The sequence below is a fragment of the Sceloporus occidentalis genome, unplaced genomic scaffold, assembly GCF_023333645.1.
Source record: "Sceloporus occidentalis isolate IW3139 unplaced genomic scaffold, rSceOcc1.0.p SCAF_202, whole genome shotgun sequence".
NCBI classification, from domain to species: Eukaryota; Metazoa; Chordata; class Lepidosauria; order Squamata; family Phrynosomatidae; genus Sceloporus; species Sceloporus occidentalis.
The window spans coordinates 1169674-1188549 of NW_028317182.1; the positions used below are offsets into that span (position 1 = coordinate 1169674).

Here is an 18876-nt window from a genome sequence, read left to right on the forward strand (position 1 = left end):
GGCTCCTAAGAAAGGAAAGTCCCTGCCCCCTTCTTTCTTCTCCTCTCCCCACTTTTGAATTGATGGAGTGCAAACTCCTTGGCACTCCTTATGCAGAAATTGAAATGAGCTGAACAAAGGGGAAAGTAAAAGGAGGAGAGAGAAACCAGACTATTTAAAAGCCCTTGAAATAATGGGGTCACAGAGGATTAACCAGGACTGTCTCTGCCAAATTCGGCCAGTATTTTATTTGCTTCCCTTTCATAAATTGGCCCAGCAGTGACACAGATGAAGCTATTAGGATAGTGACTCACCAAAGAGTGCAGCCTCTTTCTGCTGGAGCCCAACTTCCTCCGCTTGGCCTCTGTGTTGGCCATCAGGAGGGCAGGGGGTCCTGGTGGCCCTGCACTTGGTCACTTCCAGCAAGAGAGGCCCGAAAGCCGTGTACAAGGAAGCCGAGATGAAGTTCCTGAGAAAGGGGACCAGGATTAGGATTGGCTTGGTAAGAAACCCTGCAGCACTCAAAGAGACAGAGAACAGCATCCTGCTGGTGACACACACAGATGACATATGCCTCTTTTGGGCCAATGCAGAGGTGGGCATTTGCTTCCTCCCTCTGCACCAAACAAAGCTCCCCTACACAACAGATACTACATGCCTTCTTAGAGTGGTGGGGGATTAGGGGATGAGGAATTGGAGAAGGCCCTGGTTATGTCCCCGTAGCTAGATGTGAAATGAGTGCATCATTTGCTGGAACTTCCTGACCTCCCCAGTGGCCCTCAGAGGAAGATGTCTTCATTTTGCTTCTGGCTACATAAACAAAGCTGGATGCTTCTCCAATACCTCGCACCCAGCACTCTCACCAGGCATGGAATGGCCATGCGGGATAGTTTCCACAACTCTATGGCAGGACCTGTGTCAGTGTATGGCCAGTTGTAGTCTTATTCCACCTGGAGCAACACTGGATTATAGAGGTTTCTGTTGGGTCAGGCTTTCTGGCCTGGTGGCCTCTCATTTTCCCATTGGCCAAACCAGTTGCCCTCCATCCCCCAGGGAGGCCCCGGGTCAAGCAAATGAGGAAAGGAGCATTCTCTTTGGTGGTTGCCCCCCTTCCATGGGATCCATCCCTCCTCCCAGGATCGAGGAGCACCAGAGCATTGAGCTGATGGCAAGAAAGAACCCAATTGCCATGGCAGTCTTCTGCATGCAGAGAAGTCATTATTCTGAGAGTGCCTCTGCCCATGTGACCATAAGTGACTGGTGAGTCAATCTATAGGTAAATCCAACTGATTCAGTGATTCTCTTCTGATCAGGACTAAGAATAGGATAGGATACAGGCTAGGATTTAGGAATGCATGTGGCTAGAACAAGAAATTTCCAAGCAAAGATGGACTGGTAACAGTGTGGAAAATAGGCACTCTCCACGTAGAATCATAGAATTGTAGAGCTGGAGGAGACTACAAAGACCACCCAGTCCAACCCCTTGCCATGCAGGAAATCTCAATCAAAGCATCCCTGACAGATGGCCCCCTCCCATTTAGACACTGGTGAAAATAATTATTTCATTTTTGCAAATGAGACTATTTCTCTGAGCTTAACTGCTGTGTTTGTCTATGTCAGTCATAGTAGGAGCAAGAAGTGTGCACCTCCTCCCTCTGCTTGCTAAAGCCACATAGAAGTTGAGGCATGTACGTTTGTGTGCATTGTTTCAGAATGGACCTATTGTCAAAATCACATTCATCTAAACTTCTCCTTGCGTATTTTTTAAAGCATGCACACTGCTGAATGTGTTGCACTTGATACATGAAAAGTCTATAAATGTACAGGTTTATGCGTGAAGATTACTCCCTGGATTATGCTCATTTTTGGGAAGTGAAGATGTAAGTAAATTCATTATATAAACCAAGTGAAACAAATACCTCACAAAACTCTAGAAAACACCACATACACACACAGTCCCCAAACAAAGGACTCACTGGCGCATTGTGTGTCTGGGGTCTGGAAATCTCACTTCCACCTTCTGGGAAGACAATGCTGCAAGAGACTGATTTGGGGCTTGATGCCTGCAAAGCATGGACTCACTCTCTCAGCTGCTGCCCTTCCACACAAACCTGGGCTGAAACATTTAAAAAAAGGTCATCTTTCAGCTCCAGGAATAAAAGCCTACCTTCAGTACAAAGACACTGACTTCTTCAGCCCCAGAAAGGCCTCTTCTGCAGTCTTTTATGGCTGGAGCTTCCCTGGGTCAGAGGCCGTCTCCTCAGCCATAGAGAAGGGTTGCTGTGAGTACGAAGGAGGAGGAGGTCCACAGGGCTGAGGGAGGGAAGGCAATGGGGAAAGGTCAGTGCCAATGGCCATGGAGGGCAGAAGGTGACAATGCCTAGGAAACTCCTCTGAGTCCCAGCCATTCTAGGAATGAGTGGCAGGAGTGACTCCAGGGGGCTGAGGGGTCTCCTTTCCCAAAGGGGGAGGCAAGGACGGAAGGACCCTCCCCAGCTAGGGCCAAAAGGGAGGGTCTCTTTCCCAACTCTCTCTCCCAGCCCTCAAATCCCAGCCTCCCCACTGGCCCTGAGTCCCTGCCTCTTCTTCCTCAGAGCCCCCCACAGGCCCCTTCCTTCCTTCCTTCCCCCCAAAATGGAGGGGCAGAGGCACAAAGGAACACACTTCTTTCCTTTTGGCCCAAGGAGCCTGGCCTCCTTCTGACTCTGGAGCCTCAAGAGAGAAAGAGAGGCCTCTGTTCAACTGAGGCCTCAGAGAAGGTTCCGGAACATTATTCCCCACAGTCACAAGCAGCAGAAAATGGCCTCCGGAACACAAAATGGCCAGGGATGGTGGAAGGGACTGGGATTCCAAGCAATCAGTTCTAGGGATAGTGGGAGGGACTGGGATTCTAGAACACAAAATGGCCACCAGAACACAAAATGGCCACTGGGATACAAAATGGCTGCCTCTTCCTCATCGCTTGGCAGTTGGCAGTTTGAGGCCTTCAGGGAATCCAAATTGGTGGATGAAAGGGCCCCAAAGTCGGAAGGGATCCCAAATAGGATTTCCAAACCTTAACAACACCTAGACATTTTCCTGATGCTATTGAAAGTGAAACTGATCCCCTCCTTAATTACAATCAACAGTGAAGGATGTTAATACTAATATTAAGAGTGGCCATTGTCCGCAACCCAGCTCAGGTCTTGACCGCTCAGGGAGGCCAGTCCAGCTGCAGGTGGCCCTCTGTCCGTCCTCCTTTCCTCCTGCATTCCTCCTCTTTTCCCCAGCATCAGCCCCTTTCCCAAGAATACTGCATCTGAACTATAGAAATAAAGCACTTTGACACCGCTTTAACCGCTCAGTGCTATGGAATCCTGGGATTTTATCTTTGGACACTTAGCCTTCTCTGCCAGAGAGCTCTCATGCCACAACAAACTACAGATCCCAGGATTCCATAGGATGGAGCCAGGAGAGTTAAAGTGGTTTCTAACCAGATGATTTCTGTAGTGCAGATCGAGCCCAAGTCAGTTGTAAAAGGATAGAAGCAACCAAGTGAAATTTTTATTCTGTTAAAAATGGTTTTACTTTTTTAAAATATAAGGAGTTTGTTTTTCTGTCTAATCCTTATTCTTCTAGTTGTTGTTTCTTTGTATGTTGGTTTGTTTCATTCTTGGTAATATGAGTTATTCTGGTCGGTCTCCTTCCTTCTTGCCTGAAAGTCTATTAATACGAAAACTGGGGAGTCTTTTTAAACTTTCCAGAGGAGCCACTTTTGGCCTTGTTTGGGGGACTAACCTCCTCTTAGAAGCCAAAGCCCTATGTTTCTGAATAAAAATAATAAGGCTTGTATTAAAACTATCCTCCCCATTTCTGATCCCTTTTAAAACCCATGTTCCCCAGAAGAAGCAGAGCTTTGTAATAAGAAAACCCTCTCAGAAAAGAGACACAAAAGACACACAAAGAGACACACTTCCTTCCTTTTGGCCCAAGGACCCTGGCCTCCTTCTCTCTCTGGAGCCTCAGGAGAGAAAGAGAAGCCTCTGTTCAACTGAGGCCTCAGAGAAGGTTCTGGAACATTGTTCCCCACAGTCACAAGCAGCACAAAATGGCCACCAGAACACAAAATGGCTGGTAGAATACAAAATGGCTGCCAGAACCCAAAATGGCCACCAGAACACAAAATGGCTGCTAGAAGACAAAATGGCTACCAGAACACAAAATTGCTGCCGGAACACAAAATGTTTGCTGTACCACAAAATGGCTGCCAGAACACAAATTGGCTGCCAGAACACAAAATGGTCACTGGAACACAAAATGGCCGCTGGGACAAAAAATGGCTACTTCTGTCTGAGCGCTTGGCAGTTGGCAGTTTGAGGCCTTCAGGAAAGAGAGAGAGACTGAGGGAAGAGTGGAAGGAGGTCCTGGAGGGAGGGGGCCTTGGGAGATATAGGGCCTTCCTGAGATATTCGGTGTTCACTTCCTAACAAAGGGGTTTCTGGCCTCATAAAGGATTTGGGGCAAACTGGACCTGAAAGGCAGTAGTAGCCTTTTCTCTTTCCAATGGGATTTAAAGTGCATTTCCTGGACTGGATCTCCCAGCATCCACATGGCCAGAGAGAGGAGGGGTCCTGCCTTGCAGTAAGGCCCCTCCAATCCTTCTGAACCAAGGACTACAACTCCCACATCTTCTTTCTTTCTTTCTTTCTTTCTTTCTTTCTTTCTTTCTTTCTTTCTTTCTCTCTCTCTCCCTAGCTGCCTTGTGTTAGTGGTGTTACTGGACTTGTTGTCGTTGTGTGCCTCCAAGTTGTTCCTGACCTATGCCGACCCTAAGGGAAGCTCTTCGCAGGCTTTTATTGGCAAGATTTGTCCAGAAGTGGTTTTGTAAGTGCCTCTCTCTGAGGCTGAGAGAGTGTAACTTGCCTAAGGTCATTCAGTGGGTTTCTGTGGCTAAGCAGCCATTCGAACCCTGGGCTCCAGGGTCATAGTCCAATACTCCAGCCACTAAACCATGTTGGCTCTTTCTTGAGTCTTTGTCGTTTTTTTGTTGTGGCTCCAAGTCATTGCCGACTTCTGGGGAGCCTCTCCTGGGGTTTTCTTGGCAAGAGCTGTTCAGAGGAGGTTTGCCATTGCCTTCCCTGAGGCTGAGAGAGTGTGACTTCTTGCCCAATGGACCCAGCTGGTTTCATGGAGGAGTGAGGCACTGGACTCTGGCCTCCAGAGTTCTAACCCAACACATAAACCACTGCACCACACTGTCTCCCATTCCCATGTACAACCTGAGAAATAATTGCAGGTTTTTTTCTTCATGTGTATCTTCAAGTCACTTCTAATTTATGGCAACCCTAAGGCAACCTTATCATGAGGTTTCTTTGGCAGGTTTCTTCAGAGAGGGGTTGCCATTGCCATTCTCTGAGGCTGAGAAAGTGTGACTTCCCAAGGGCTGCCTAAGTCCAAAACACACTGCAGCAATAATCCAATCTGAGATTGCTTTAACTGCCCTAGCTGAGCTCAGTGCTAAGGAATTCTGGGAAATTTAGTTTTCTGAGACATTGAGCCTTCTCTGTCAGAGAGCTCTGGTGCCACAATAAACTCCAGTTCCCAGCACTGGGCCAGGGAAGTTAAAGCGCTCTCAGACTGGACTATTGCTGCCGTGTGCTTTGGACCTTACTTGACCTCAAATGGTCCATAGCCTGCAATGCATCTCCTAATTCTGTTGGCAGTCCCTCCCTCCCAACACTTTCTCATTTCCCCCCAAAACCAGCACAAAGCTGGCAGATGGAAAGAGGTTTTAAAGCAGCATTTAAATCTGCACTATTTGTTTTTAAAAGACTAAATGTCCCACATGCTATTATCAGTTTTGTAGCTATTATTACAGAAAGACGTAGAGTGCAAACTCCTCAAGTACCTTTATTTTCTGGAGTGAGATGGGCTTTTCCAACTGACTCTCTGTGATGATCTCCGGTGGTCCAAGCAGCCAAACTGCGGTTCTGTAATAATAATAATAATAATAATAATAATAATTTTATACCCCTCTCTTCAGCTAAAAGGCTATCAGAGTGTCTTACAAACTGTTAATTAGACATTTAGACATTATGGCTCTTAGCCCAGCAAACCCTTAACTTCCTTAAATCTCGCTGCCATCATCCAGTGAATTATAAAAGGACTTCCCTTAACCTATACTGGGACCAGTAAAGGAACCTTATTTCTACTTCTTTACTGATCTTCCCAAGCATCAACTGAGCCAAAACACGTGTAAAAGGAGCGTCGAGTAGAAGATACTCCAAGGAGATATTTACTATAAATAACAAAATATAACTAAAATGTAAGTCATACAAGATATTAAGAATCTTGCAAGTTACAATATTTGTAAGTATATAATATACAATTCACACAAGCTATTAAAATAATAAATAGACCTAAACATCCAATTCTGAGACTAACTTCCAAGATCCGCTCTTTAACTCTCTTTCTCTCGATCTCCAACCGACACAATGCCCCCAACTGTCTCTTGGTCTCTCAGGCCTTATATCTCCTTCTCACGGAAGCTTCCAGAAGAACCTTTATCTTGCTCTCTGATTGGTCAAGAGAGCCTTCCGTAGCAGTGATGTCATTCTGCATTTGCATAAACCTCCCTTTTCTGCCTGAAGAAGACCTCCATTGACTGGAGACCAGTCATTACACTTTCCCAAGGCAAGGCTTGCACCTATTTTCCAATGTTGTTCTTGGGGTCTGCCTTCCAGTTGTTTCCAGGTCTTATGGTGACCTTATGGGAGTCTCTGAAGGGGTTTTCTTGGCAGGTTTCTTCAGAGTGGGTTTCCCATGGCCATCCTCTGAGGCTGAGAGAGTGTGACTTGCCCAAGGCTTCAGTGGTTTTGAAGCCTTTTTGCTTTATCTTCTAGAAGGAAGCTGAGGTGTTGCTTCTTGCATTGAAGAATGAGAGGAACCTTGTGGCATCCAAAAGGCTAACATTCTCTGGAGTTATGTCTGATAATATGAATATATAGGATTGCAATCCCTGTTCGTTTATTAAAAGGTTTATAGTGCACCCCATATCATAGAATCTCATAGCTATGTCCCTTAATAGCAGTTAACCAAATTAAACAGTATATAAAACAAAAACATGGAACAAGCTAGACAAGAGGCCTCCAGGCTGCACCTGGCTCTTTTGCATTGGTGGCGGCAGTGGAGCTGCGGCTATGAGGAGGCCAAGCCTCAGACACCTCTCTGCCGTCGCCGCCGGCAACTCCTGTGGTGGTGATGGTGACGGCGGAGAGGAGGCCAAGGAGAGTGCCAGAGGCGTCCTCCTCGCCGCCGCCTTTGCGTGAGGGCCAGGTGCTGGGCTGGAGTCTTCTTGACCTCCAACACCCAAACCTGGCCCTTTTGTGCTTGCGGTGGCAGCGAGGAGGCTGAGGAGGCATCTGGTGTTGCTGCTCCGCCACCTCGGGCTCCTCGTTGCCAAGGCCAGGGGAAAGGCGAGGTGTTTCTCCTGGAGGCCAAGTGTGCTGGCAGTGGAGCGAAGGCCGAGGAGTACTGCCAGAGGCCTCTTCGGCCCCCTCTACACTGCCGCCATGGCGCAAGGGCCATATGGGGCTATTGGAGGCTAAGAGGCTTCTGGGTCACCACCCGGCCCTTCAGCGGTCATGACAGTGGAGGCGTGCAGGCCGAGGTGGAGAGGAGGCCTCTGGCGCTGATCCTCTGCCTCCTCTTCGCTGCCACCGCAGCAATCACTGCCACCTCCGCAGAAGGGCCGGATGGTGGGCTGGAGCCCTCTTGGCCTCCAACATCCCCACGCGGCCTTTCCCCCGACCGTGGCGGTGAGGAGGGAAAAAGTTGGGGAGGGGAGGAGAGGAGAGGGACTTTTGTCCCCAATGTTGGCACATGTGGATTTGAGCATACGCGGATTTTGGTATACCCCGGGGGGCGGAACGGATCCCCCACGTATACCAGGGCCCCACTATATTTGCAAGCAAAGGAGGGCCAAGAGAGCCCTGGAGAGCCTTGCCTTGGGTTGGCTCTGGATCTCTGGTGCCTAACAAACTACAAATCCCAGGATTCCTCAGGATGGAGCCAGGAGACTTAACACAGTTTCGAACTGGAATATTTCTGCAGTGCAGACACAGCCTGAGCTGGTTGTAAAAGGGTAGAAGCACCCAAGTCTGGTTTTTTTCCTCTCTTAATAATGCTTTTACTTTCAAAAACTAAGCGCTTTGTTTTGTTATTTTTGTTGTTGTTTGTTTGTTTCATTCTTGGTAATATGAGATGGTCTGGTTTGTCAACTTCATTCATGCATTAAAATCTCTTAATAATAAAACTGAAGAGACTTTTAAAACCTCCCAGAGGAGCTACTTTTAGCCTTTTGGCGGGGGGGGGGGGGGAATGCTCCTCTTAGAAGCCAAAGCCTGATGTTATGAAGAATAATAATAATGCTTGTATTAAAACTATCCTATCCCTTTTAAAACCCATGTTCCCCAGAAGGAGCAGAGCTGTGTCTATTTGAAAAGACACACAAAACACACAAAAATAAACACACTTCCTTCCTTTTGGCCCAAGGGGCCTGGCTTCCTTATCTCTCTAAAGCCTCAGGAGAGAAAGAGACAACTCTGTTCAACTGAGGCCTCAGAGAAGGTTCTGGAACATTATTCACCACAGTCACAAGCAGCACAAAATGGCCGCCAGAACACAAGGAGGCAGGGACTGGGATTCCAGCCAATCAGGGCCAGGGACACAAAATGGCTGCCAGAAAACAAAATGGCCTCTGGAACAGAAAATGTGAGTCTGGGGCAGGGGGTGGGGTCTTCCAGGTCCTCTGCTCCCATTGGCCAGCCTCAAGAAGAGGAGGAGCTTCTGCTTCTCTATTTAGCTCTGCGTGCGGAAAAGTGACCGAGGAGAGAAGCAGAGTGTCAGAGGGAGAAAGAGACAGATAGAGAGACAGGAAGGAAGGAGGAGAGAGGAGTAGAGTGTAAGAGAGATAAAGAGACAGACAGGAAGGGAGGAAGGAAGGAAGGAAGGAGAGAGGAGCAGAGTGTCAGAGGGAGAAAGAGACAGACAGAGAGGGAGGAAGGAAGGAAGGAAGGAAGGAGAGAGAAGCAGAGTGTCAGAGGGAGAAAGAGACAGATAGAGAGACAGGAAGGAAGGAGGAGAGAGGAGTAGAGTGTAAGAGAGATAAAGAGACAGACAGGAAGGGAGGAAGGAAGGAAGGAAGGAAGGAAGGAAGGAAGGAAGGAGAAAGGAGCAGAGTGTAAGAGAGAGAAAGAGACAGACAGAGAGGGAGGAAGGAAGGAAGGAAGGAAGGAAGGAAGGAAGGAGAGAGGAGCAGAGTGTCAGAGGGAGAAAGAGACAGATAGAGAGACAGGAAGGAAGGAGGAGAGAGGAGTAGAGTGTAAGAGAGATAAAGAGACAGACAGGAAGGGAGGAAGGAGTGAGGGGAATGGAGGGACAGCAGAGGGACACGGCCTGGAACCACTAGGCTTCACTGATGCACTGAGGTCTGTGTGGGCCTGGCTTGGGTCTACTGCTGCTGCTTTCCTTTGGCCACTGCCATTAAGGAGGGGAGGAAGGAGGGCCAGCAGTCCTTCTAGGCATGGCCCACTCTTTCTGAAGTCCCAAAGGGGATTCCAGTGCTTTTAATGGTGGCGTTCATGCTGTAGCAAAGATGATGATGATGATGATGATGATGATGATGATGATGATGATGATGATGATGATGATTTTATCAGGCCTAGGGGGGAGGATAGAGCTGCTGCCAGACCTTAATCATCATTAATGTCACCTTCCTGTGCCTTCTTGCTTTGCACCACTGTAATGGCCATGGCTCAGTGGTATGGAACTCTGGGAATGTTCTTTTGGTTTGGCATTTTAGGTGTTGTTAAGGTTTGGAAATACTGTTTGAGGACCCTTCCGACTTTGGGGCCCTTTCCTCCTCCATTATGGCTTCCCTGAAGGCCTCAAACTGCCAAGTGCCAAGCGCTGAGACAGAGGTGGCCATTTTGTGCTGCTTGTGACTGTGGGGAATAATGTTCCAGAACCTTCTCTGACGCCTCAGTTGAACAGAGGCTTCTCTTTCTCTCCTGAGGCTCCAGAGTCAGAAGGAGGCCAGGCTCCTTGGGCCAAAAGGAAGGAAGTGTGTCTCTTTGTGGGTCTTTTGTGTCTCTTTTCTAAGAGGGTTTTCTTATTACACAGCTCTGCTCCTTCTGGGGAACATGGGTTTTAAAAAGGATCAGAAATGGGGAGGATACTTTTAATATAAGTGTTATTATTATTCTTCACAAACATGGGGCTTTGGCTTCTAAGAGGAGGCTTCTCCCCCAAAAAAGGCCAAAAGTGGCTCCTTTGGGAGGTTTTAAAAGTCTCCCCAGTTTCCTTATTAATAGATTTTGAGGCAAGAAGGAAGGAGACAGACCAGAATAACTCATATTACCAAGAATGAAACAAACAAAAAGAGAAACAAACAAGAACAACAAAAATAATGATTAGACAGAAAAACAAACTGCTTATATTTTAAAAAAGCAAAACCATTTTTTACAGGATAAAAATTTGACTTGGGTGCCTCTATTCTTTTACAACCAACTTAGGCTCTATCTGCACTGCAGAAATAATCTCGAATAATTTCAAAACTGCTTTAACTCTCCTGGTTCCATCCTATGGAATCCTGGGATTTGTAGTTTGTTGTGGCATGAGAGCTCTCTGGCAGAGAAGGCTAATGTCCCAAAGGTAAAATCCCAGGATTCCATAGCACCGAGCAGTTAAAGCGGTGTCAAAGTGTCTTATTTCTAAGTGCGGATGCAGCCTTCTTGGGAAAGGGGCTGATGCTGGGGAAAAGAGGAGGAATGCAGAAGGAAAGGAGGACGGACGGAGGGCCACCTGCAGCTGGACTGGCCTCCCTGAGCGGTCAAGACCTGAGCTGGGTTGTGGACAATGGGCACTCTTAATATCAATATTAATATCTTTCACTATTGATTGTTATTAAGGAGGGGATCAGATTCCTCCTTTCAATAGCATCAGGAAAATGTTTAGGTGTTGTTAAGTTTGCAAATCCTGTTTGGTGTCCCTTCCGACTTTAGGGCCCTTTCATTTTGGGTTCCCTGAAGGCTGCCCACTGCCAAGCACTGAGGCAGAGGGAGCCATTTTGTGTCCTGGCGGCCATTTTGTGTCCCGGTGGCCTTTTTCGTTTCTGTCAGCCATTTTGTGTTCTGGTGGACATTTTGTGCTGCTTGTGAATGTGGGGAATAATGTTCCGGAACATTCACTGAAGCCTCAGTTGAACATGTCAGGAAATGACATGGATGTGGCCACTAGGTGGAGCTGTTGTGCAAGTTATATATATACAGCTCTAGTGGCAGTTATATGTGTCAGCATTCGAACAGTGCATCATCGGAATGTTGATGCAACTGTCAACTGTCCTTCCTAACTGTCACTGAGAGACAGAGTGAGACAGTTGGTGTGTGAGAGCAACTGCCTCTCTGTGGATGGTGTTACTGTGGCTGCGTCACAGGTTGTGTTATTATTGTTGGTTGGTGTAAATAGTGTGTATTAGAGACGGTTGTCCAATACACTGTGTGTATATATATATATATATATATATATATTGTAAATATTGCAAACGAAGATTAAAGTCCTCATGAAGAGTGAAGGCTTGTTCTGTGGTTATTTCTCAAGCCTGGAGCTCATGTCCGTTTGCAGTGGTGAAGGAATATTTCCTTCTTGACCAGAATACCTTTGCAGACATCTCCACAGATTCCTTCTCCCTGGCGTCCTGTCGATGTGGTTCAACTCTGCATGTGGTTGTGGTGGACACAGTGCGTCTTTCCACACGCCCCAACAGAACAGAGGTTCCTCTTTCTCTCTCTGAGGCTCCAGAGCGAGAAGGAGGCCAGGTTCCTTGGGCCAAAAAGAGGGTTGTGTGTCCCTTTGTGCCTCTGACCCTCCATTTTGGGAGGAAGGAAGGAAGGAAGGAAGGAAGGAAGGAAGGAAGGGAGGGGCCTGAGAGGCTCTGAAGAAGGGGAGGCAGGGACTCAGGGCCAGTGGGGAGGCTGGGCTTTGGGGGCTGAGAGAGAGAGAAGTGGGGAAAGAGACCCTCCCTTTGGGCCCTAGCTGGGGAGGGTCCACCGGTCCTTGCCTCCCGCTTTGGGAAAGGAGACCCCCTCAGCCCCTGGACTAACTCCTGACACTCATTCCTAGGGCTGGGAATCAGAGGAGTTTCCTAGGCATTGTCACCTTCTGCCCTCCATGGCCATTGGCACTGACCTTTTCCCATTGCCTTCCCTCCCTCAGCCCTGTGGACCTCCTCCTCCTTCGCACTCACAGCAACCCTTCTCTACGCCTGAGGAGACGGCCTCTGACCCAGGGAAGCTCCGGCCATAAAGGACTGCAGAAGAGGCCTTTCTGGGGCTGAAGAAGTCAGTGTCTTTGTACTGAAGGTAGGCTTTTATTCCTGGAGCTGAAAGATGACCTTTGTTTAAATGTTTCAGTCCAGGATTGCATGGAAGGGTTGCAGCTGAGAGAGTGAGGCCATACTTTGCAGGCATAAAGCCCCAAATTCGCTCTCTAACAGCATTGTCTTCCCAGAAGGTGGAAGGGAGATTTCCAGACCTCAGACACACAATGCGCAAGTGAGTCCTTTTTATGGGAACTGTGTGTGTATGTGTTGTTTACTAGAACTTTGTGAGATATTAGTTTCACTGGGTTTATAAAATGAATTTATATACGTCTTCACTTACCCCAAATGAGCATAATCCAGGGTGCAATATTCAAGTCATAAACCTATACATTTATAGATATTTGTTATATCAAGTGCAACGTATTCAGCAGTTTGCATCTTTTTAAAAAATATTCAAGGAAAAATGAAGAAATTGTGATTTTAACAATAGATCCATTCAGAAACAATGCACACAAATGTATATGCCTCAATTTCTATGTGGCTTTAGCAAGAAGAGGGAGGAGGTTCATACTTCATGCTCCTGCTATGACTGACATAGACAAACACAGCAGTTAAGCTTAGAGAAATAGTCTCATCTGCAAAAATAAAGTAATTATTTTGACCAGTGTTTAAATGGGGAGGGGGCCATGATGATGGGAGGACATGGATTAGATCTGTAAGATCATGCCCAAGAGCTAGAGCTTCTCCACCTGGGACATAGAGCAGGTGCTTCCCCTCCTCCTCTGTGTGAAAGAGAAGTCAAATTCTCATCAGTGATGATGAAATAGCATTAAAAATTTGCATCCCTGCATTAAAAAATCTGAGGAGTCCTTTATCCTGTTGGTTAACCCCAGAGAGCAGACCCACTGAACCCATAAGTGACTGGTGAGTCAACATATAAATAAATCCAATTGATTCAGTGATTCTACTCTGATCAGGACTAGGCATAGGAGACAGGCTAGGATTTAGTCTGCATGTGGCTAGATCAGGATATTCCCAAGACAAGATGGACAGGCAACAGTGTGGAAAATGGGCACTCTCCACATGGGCAGAGACTCTCTCAGAATTGTGACTTCTCCGCATGCAGAAGGTTGCCATGGGAATTGGGTGCTCCCTTCCCATCAGGTCAATCCTCTGGTGCCCCCTGATCCTGGGAGGAAGGCTGGATCCCATGGAAGGGGAACAACCTGGGAAGAGAGAGCTCCTTTCCTGCCCTTCTTGACCGGAGGGCTCCCTAGTGAATGGCCAGCTGTAGACCCATTCCTCCCAGAGCAACACTGGAGCATAAAGAGTTCTGCTGATTCGACCATCGGGAGAATGAGGAACCACCAGGCCAGACAGCCTGACCCAGCAGAACCCTCTATGCTCCATTGTTTCTCCAGGTGGAATCAGGCTACAACTGGCCATTCACTGATCCAGGTCCTACCATAGAGTTGTGGAAGCCATCCCTCATGGCCATTCTATGCCTGGTGAGACTGTTGGGTGTGAGGCATTAGAGAAACATCCAGCTGTGTTTCTGTAGTCAGAAGCAAAATGAAGAAATCTTCCTCTGAGGGCCATTGGGGACCTCTGCAGGAGATAATGCACTCATTTCACATCTAGCTATTAGGACATAGTCAGGACCTTGTCCAATTCCCTATTCCCTGATCCCCAGCCACTCTCACAAGGCATGGAGTAACTGTTGTGTAGGGGAGCTGCAGTGAGTCTATGCTAGTTCCAGGGGGCTTTGTTTGGTGCAGAGGGAGGAAGGGGATGCTCACCTCTACATCGGCCCAAAGGAGGCATATGTTACCTGCGTATGTCATCAGCAGGATGCTGTTCTCTGTGTCTTTGACTGCTGCAGGTTTTCTTGCTAAACCAAGCCTTACCCTGGTCTCTTTTCTCAGGAACTTCATCACGATCCCCTTGTACACAGCGTTGGGACATTGTTTGCTGGAAGTGACCAAAGTGCAGGGCCACCAGGATCCCCCTGCCCACCTGATGGCCAACACAAAGGCCAAGCAGACGGAGCTGGGCTCCAACAGAAAGAGGCTGCCGAGGGTTAACAGCTCTTTGGTAAGTTGCCATCCTGACTGTTATTTTCATCTGTGTCTGGGCTGGATCATGAAAGCAAGCGAAGAAGATACTGTCCCAGTTTGGCAGAGAGAGTCCTGGTTAATCCTCTGTCTCCTCATTTTTTCAGGGGCTTAGGAAATGTCCTATTTCACTCTCCTCCTCCCATTTCCTCCTTTCTCCTCAGGTCAATTCAGTTGCTGCAAAGTGCATTCCAGGTTCAAAAGAGTCTACAGCTCATCAATGCAAAAGAGGGGAGAGAGGAGGAGAGAAGGGGGCAGGGTCTTGCCCTTGCCAGGAGTCTGAGCCAAAAGCAAAATGCTGTACCCTTTCTCGCTTGTGTGATCTTTATCATTAACAACTTTGGCCATCTTGACCCCCTTCTGGTGTTGCTTGTCCACATGTGTGTTGCTTTCCCCATCTGTGAAATGCTGGATGATATGGAAGAATATCTCTGGACTTAAATTGAGGGTGGGCCCAGTGGCCCTCAAGCCCAGAGTACTCCCCAGAACTGTTTTTTAAAAATGAAATTTGCCTCTGAAATTAGGTGAAATATGGCTAAATGAAAACTAATATACATGTTGGAATAGCCAGTATGTTAATCAATCAATAATATTCCAGAAATGGCCGAAATTATATTGTTTATCATATTGTATATTATATTGAAAGGATTCGAGACAAACTGGATCTCAAAGGCTGTAGCTTTTTGCTTTCTTGCAGAATTTAAAGTTTATTTCCTGGACTGAATTCTGAAGTGTTGAAATAATATTTGCGATGCACCATGTGCTTTCCTCCCCTTTTGTTTAGTCACTCTCTGGATAAGGCTATTTTCTGTTGCAGGTGACCTTTGCGGATGTGGCTGTATATTTCACTGAGGAGGAATGGAAACTGTTAACGAAGAAACAGAGACTGATGTACAGTTATGTGATGATGGAGAATTATGGAAATGTAGCCTCTGTGGGTAAGGAACCTGAATCCATTTCACTTCCTTTGAAGACTGAGGGCCCTTTCATAATTCACTGTCAGAGTGCTATGATTTCACGTTAGAATTATAAAATCAAAGAGTTGAAATAGACCACAAGGACCATCCAGTTCAATCTTCTGCCATGCAGGAATAGACATTCAAAGCAACCCCAAGGGATGGCCATCCAGCCTCTGTTTAAAGACCTCCAAAGAAAGAGACTCCACCAAACTCTGAGGGAGTATATTCCACTTTTGAAGAGCTCTTACTATCAGGAAGTTCCTCCTAAGGTTTAAGTGGAATCTCTTGTCCCTGTGGCTTGCATCCATTGTTCCATGTCCATTAATTTGAAATTAATAATAATAATAATAATAATAACAACAACAACAACAACAACCATAATGCGATGCCACCATGCTCTGATGGAGTATATTCCACTGTTGAATAGCTCTTATTGTCAGGAAGTTCCTCCTAATATTTTGGTGGAACCTTTTTTCCTGTGGCTTGTGTGATCGAGTTTGGATTCATATAAATTTTGGGTACCAAGCGATCAAAAATCATGACCCCTGACTGACCCCATCACAGCCGCCATTATCCCAAAAGCGAGCTGACCACGTAGCCAGACAAGCCTAGCAGGCCATGGCTAAAGCAGAAAGGTAGATTTAAACCTTTAAAACCAGTTCTGGGAGTTGCCATTGTCGCAGGCAACATGAATGAGGACAAAGGAAGTTTGCCTCACCTATTGATGGTATTAAGTACCAAGCATCTACATAGTAGTCTTCTCCCAAAGAAGTGGCAGACCCTTTTGTGTATCCATTGTTTAACTTTAGTCTTAGTCAATAGATAGCCATGAAGACCTTTGTTCTGCAGGTAGCTATAGCCTGAGGATACGTTTCGCAGTATAAATAAAACCCAGATTCCAGCCCTCCTTTGGGCTTTGTGAGCTACAGTTCCAAACCTCAACTCTGTCGAGCAATCGCTCCGGAGCTCTCTTGGGCACTGCGCCCTGCTGAAATCACTTGGGCAAGCCAAAGCCCACTGTCTCTTTCGGGCCTCTTGTTAGCTTAGCCCGCTAGAACTTAGCTCCTAGCCATCGCGGTTGCCACTTGCTTTCTGTTCCCCGCTGCCATGTTCACTTACCAACATCCCTCACATCTGTCGCTTGGAGAAGACTCCTAAGGTAAATATTTCAACGGTGCCTCTATCCTTTCTCCTTTACCCCCAACTCTTCCCCTCCCTTGCTTTAGCATTGAATGTGTGTGTGCGTGTGTGATCCCTTTTTGGTTGTGTGGCTTTAATAAATGTTTATATTTTATTTGCAACTCATTGACATTGCAGTCTCTGTTTCTTGGGGTTGGACTATATGACCTCTGGTATACACATAGGGACCCAATCCGCTGCATGCGTTGTTAGGACACGCCTCTTGTAAATTTGAGCTAATTAAATTCCCCTGATTCGATCCTTCCTAACACTTGCGTCCATTGTTCTGTGTCCTTTGTTCTAGAGCAGCAGAAAGCAAGCTTGCTTCATACTCAGTATCTCTTCAAATACTTGAACAGGGCTGTCATATCCACTCTTAACCTTCTCTTCTCCAAGCTAAACATACCCAGCTCCCTAAGTCATTCCTCAGAGAGCATGGTTTCCAGACCATTCACCATTTTGGTTTCCTTCTCTGGACATGCTCCAGTTTCTCAACATCTGTTTGAATTGTGGTGCCCAGAACTGGACACAGGATCATTGCAAGTGAGCCCTGACCAAAGCAGAATAGAGTGGAACTATTACTTACCTTGATCTTGACACTATACTCCTATTGATACAGCCTAGGATCACATTGGCCTTTTTAGCTGCTGCATCACACTGTTGACACATGTTCAACTTGTGCTCTACTACCATTCCTAGTTCCCTTTCACACGTAATTTAATTGTCATAACAACTTCCTGTGGAATCTTGGAATTTCTAGTTTTAGTGAGGCACTATTGTTCTCCACTTTGTAAGGATTCTCAATATCCAATCCTAAACTGCCAATTCTGGAATTTTGTAGGAAGGAGCCATGGAGATTAATGTTTTTTGCCCGTAAATGGTCCTCAGCCCATTCCTGAGCAAGTTTCCTGGCTTTTGTGGCCCCTCTTCCAGCCTTTTGAGGCTCTGGAGAGGCTTCATGGGAAAAAGGCCTCCCTTGGCCCTGCAATAGCTCAGAGAGGCAAAATGGCCTCCACTTCCACAAAGTGATGCTGTGGTATATTGAAGGGCAAAACATTATACCATATTTTTAGGCAACACAATTTGGGGTTTCCCCTGAGATCCCCTGGGGTCCAATGTGACCACCCCACTTCCGAACAGTAGGCCATCTCTGTCTTAGAGATGCCTTAAGGTTGTTTTAAGGCTCATCCCTCACACTTGACCCTCACTAATATCAGAAACCAGGTCCCAGACTCCTTTTCTGCCTTTCCTAATGCATTAGTTGTATAATGATTGTCTTGCCTTTCTCAAGAAATGAGCCTCAAAGTGTCCCTTTTGTGCATCACACTCTGTGGGTGTGTGTCTGTCATAGAGAGATGGAGGCAATGTGAAAAACAGAAAGGCAGGGAAGAGATGCTGAAGGTCAAATGGTAAAGCAGTGCAGATGGGCAAGAGGCAGGGTTGGAGAGCGGAGGGAGAAAAGGAAGGGGATCAGGCCTCTGGGATCCAGGAGGGGAAGGCAGGAGCAAAGCCAGGATCGCCTAGCTTGAAAAACACACAAAGCATCACAAGAAGTAATTTGTATTGTAGCAATAAGGGTAAACATCAATCCATAAAATGAAATCCTAAACCTGGCAGGTAAAAATTGTCCCAAATAACTTTGAGAAATATAGACTTAAAATAGTAGCTTTGGCACGGTTGCTTAGAAAGTTGTATCCTAATCGAGTATCTCCCAAGCTGAGTTATATAACATTTCAAGCAGAATACAAGCTGCACATGGCGTGTTTATAGTGTTTATAGTGGCAACCCACTCATTAACTTCAAACTTCTAAAATGATTCATATAAAACAGAACAGTCAAATGGATATAGTGCAGAAAACACCGTATACAATCCTATTAATTCCAAAATGGAAGTTGTATAAAAATGTAATAACTTGACTCTTGGTCATAATTATTTCAAGATATTTCATGGGTGTTTCTACATCTGTTCCAAAAAAAATCTGCTACAAATAATCGCAGATGCACAATATCTTGCAACTTTAACAGTTACCTGCTCCTAATAATACAATTATTTGCAAGCTCTCCTCTCCGACTTCCATCAACTTCACCATCCCTTGTACACACAAATCTAATCCACACCAATCCACATGTGAGCTGTATACTGTATTGGTTGTGAGTCATCTCCTGGTGCCACACAGCATGAAGGGACCTCTGCAGTTAGCTTCCATCATGCCTTGGTCTCTGACTCAGGACTTTATGGCAGTCTCACAGGATATAATGCCACTTGCCAATCAAACTATTTCTCCAC

The 18876-nt window shown here is 46.5% G+C and overlaps 1 pseudogene; it reads left to right on the forward strand.

Moving 5' to 3' along the window:
* The first annotated feature begins 1093 nt into the window (after positions 1-1093).
* LOC149278080 (uncharacterized) overlaps positions 1094-18876 on the forward strand; it is a 59591-nt pseudogene continuing 41808 nt past the window's right edge.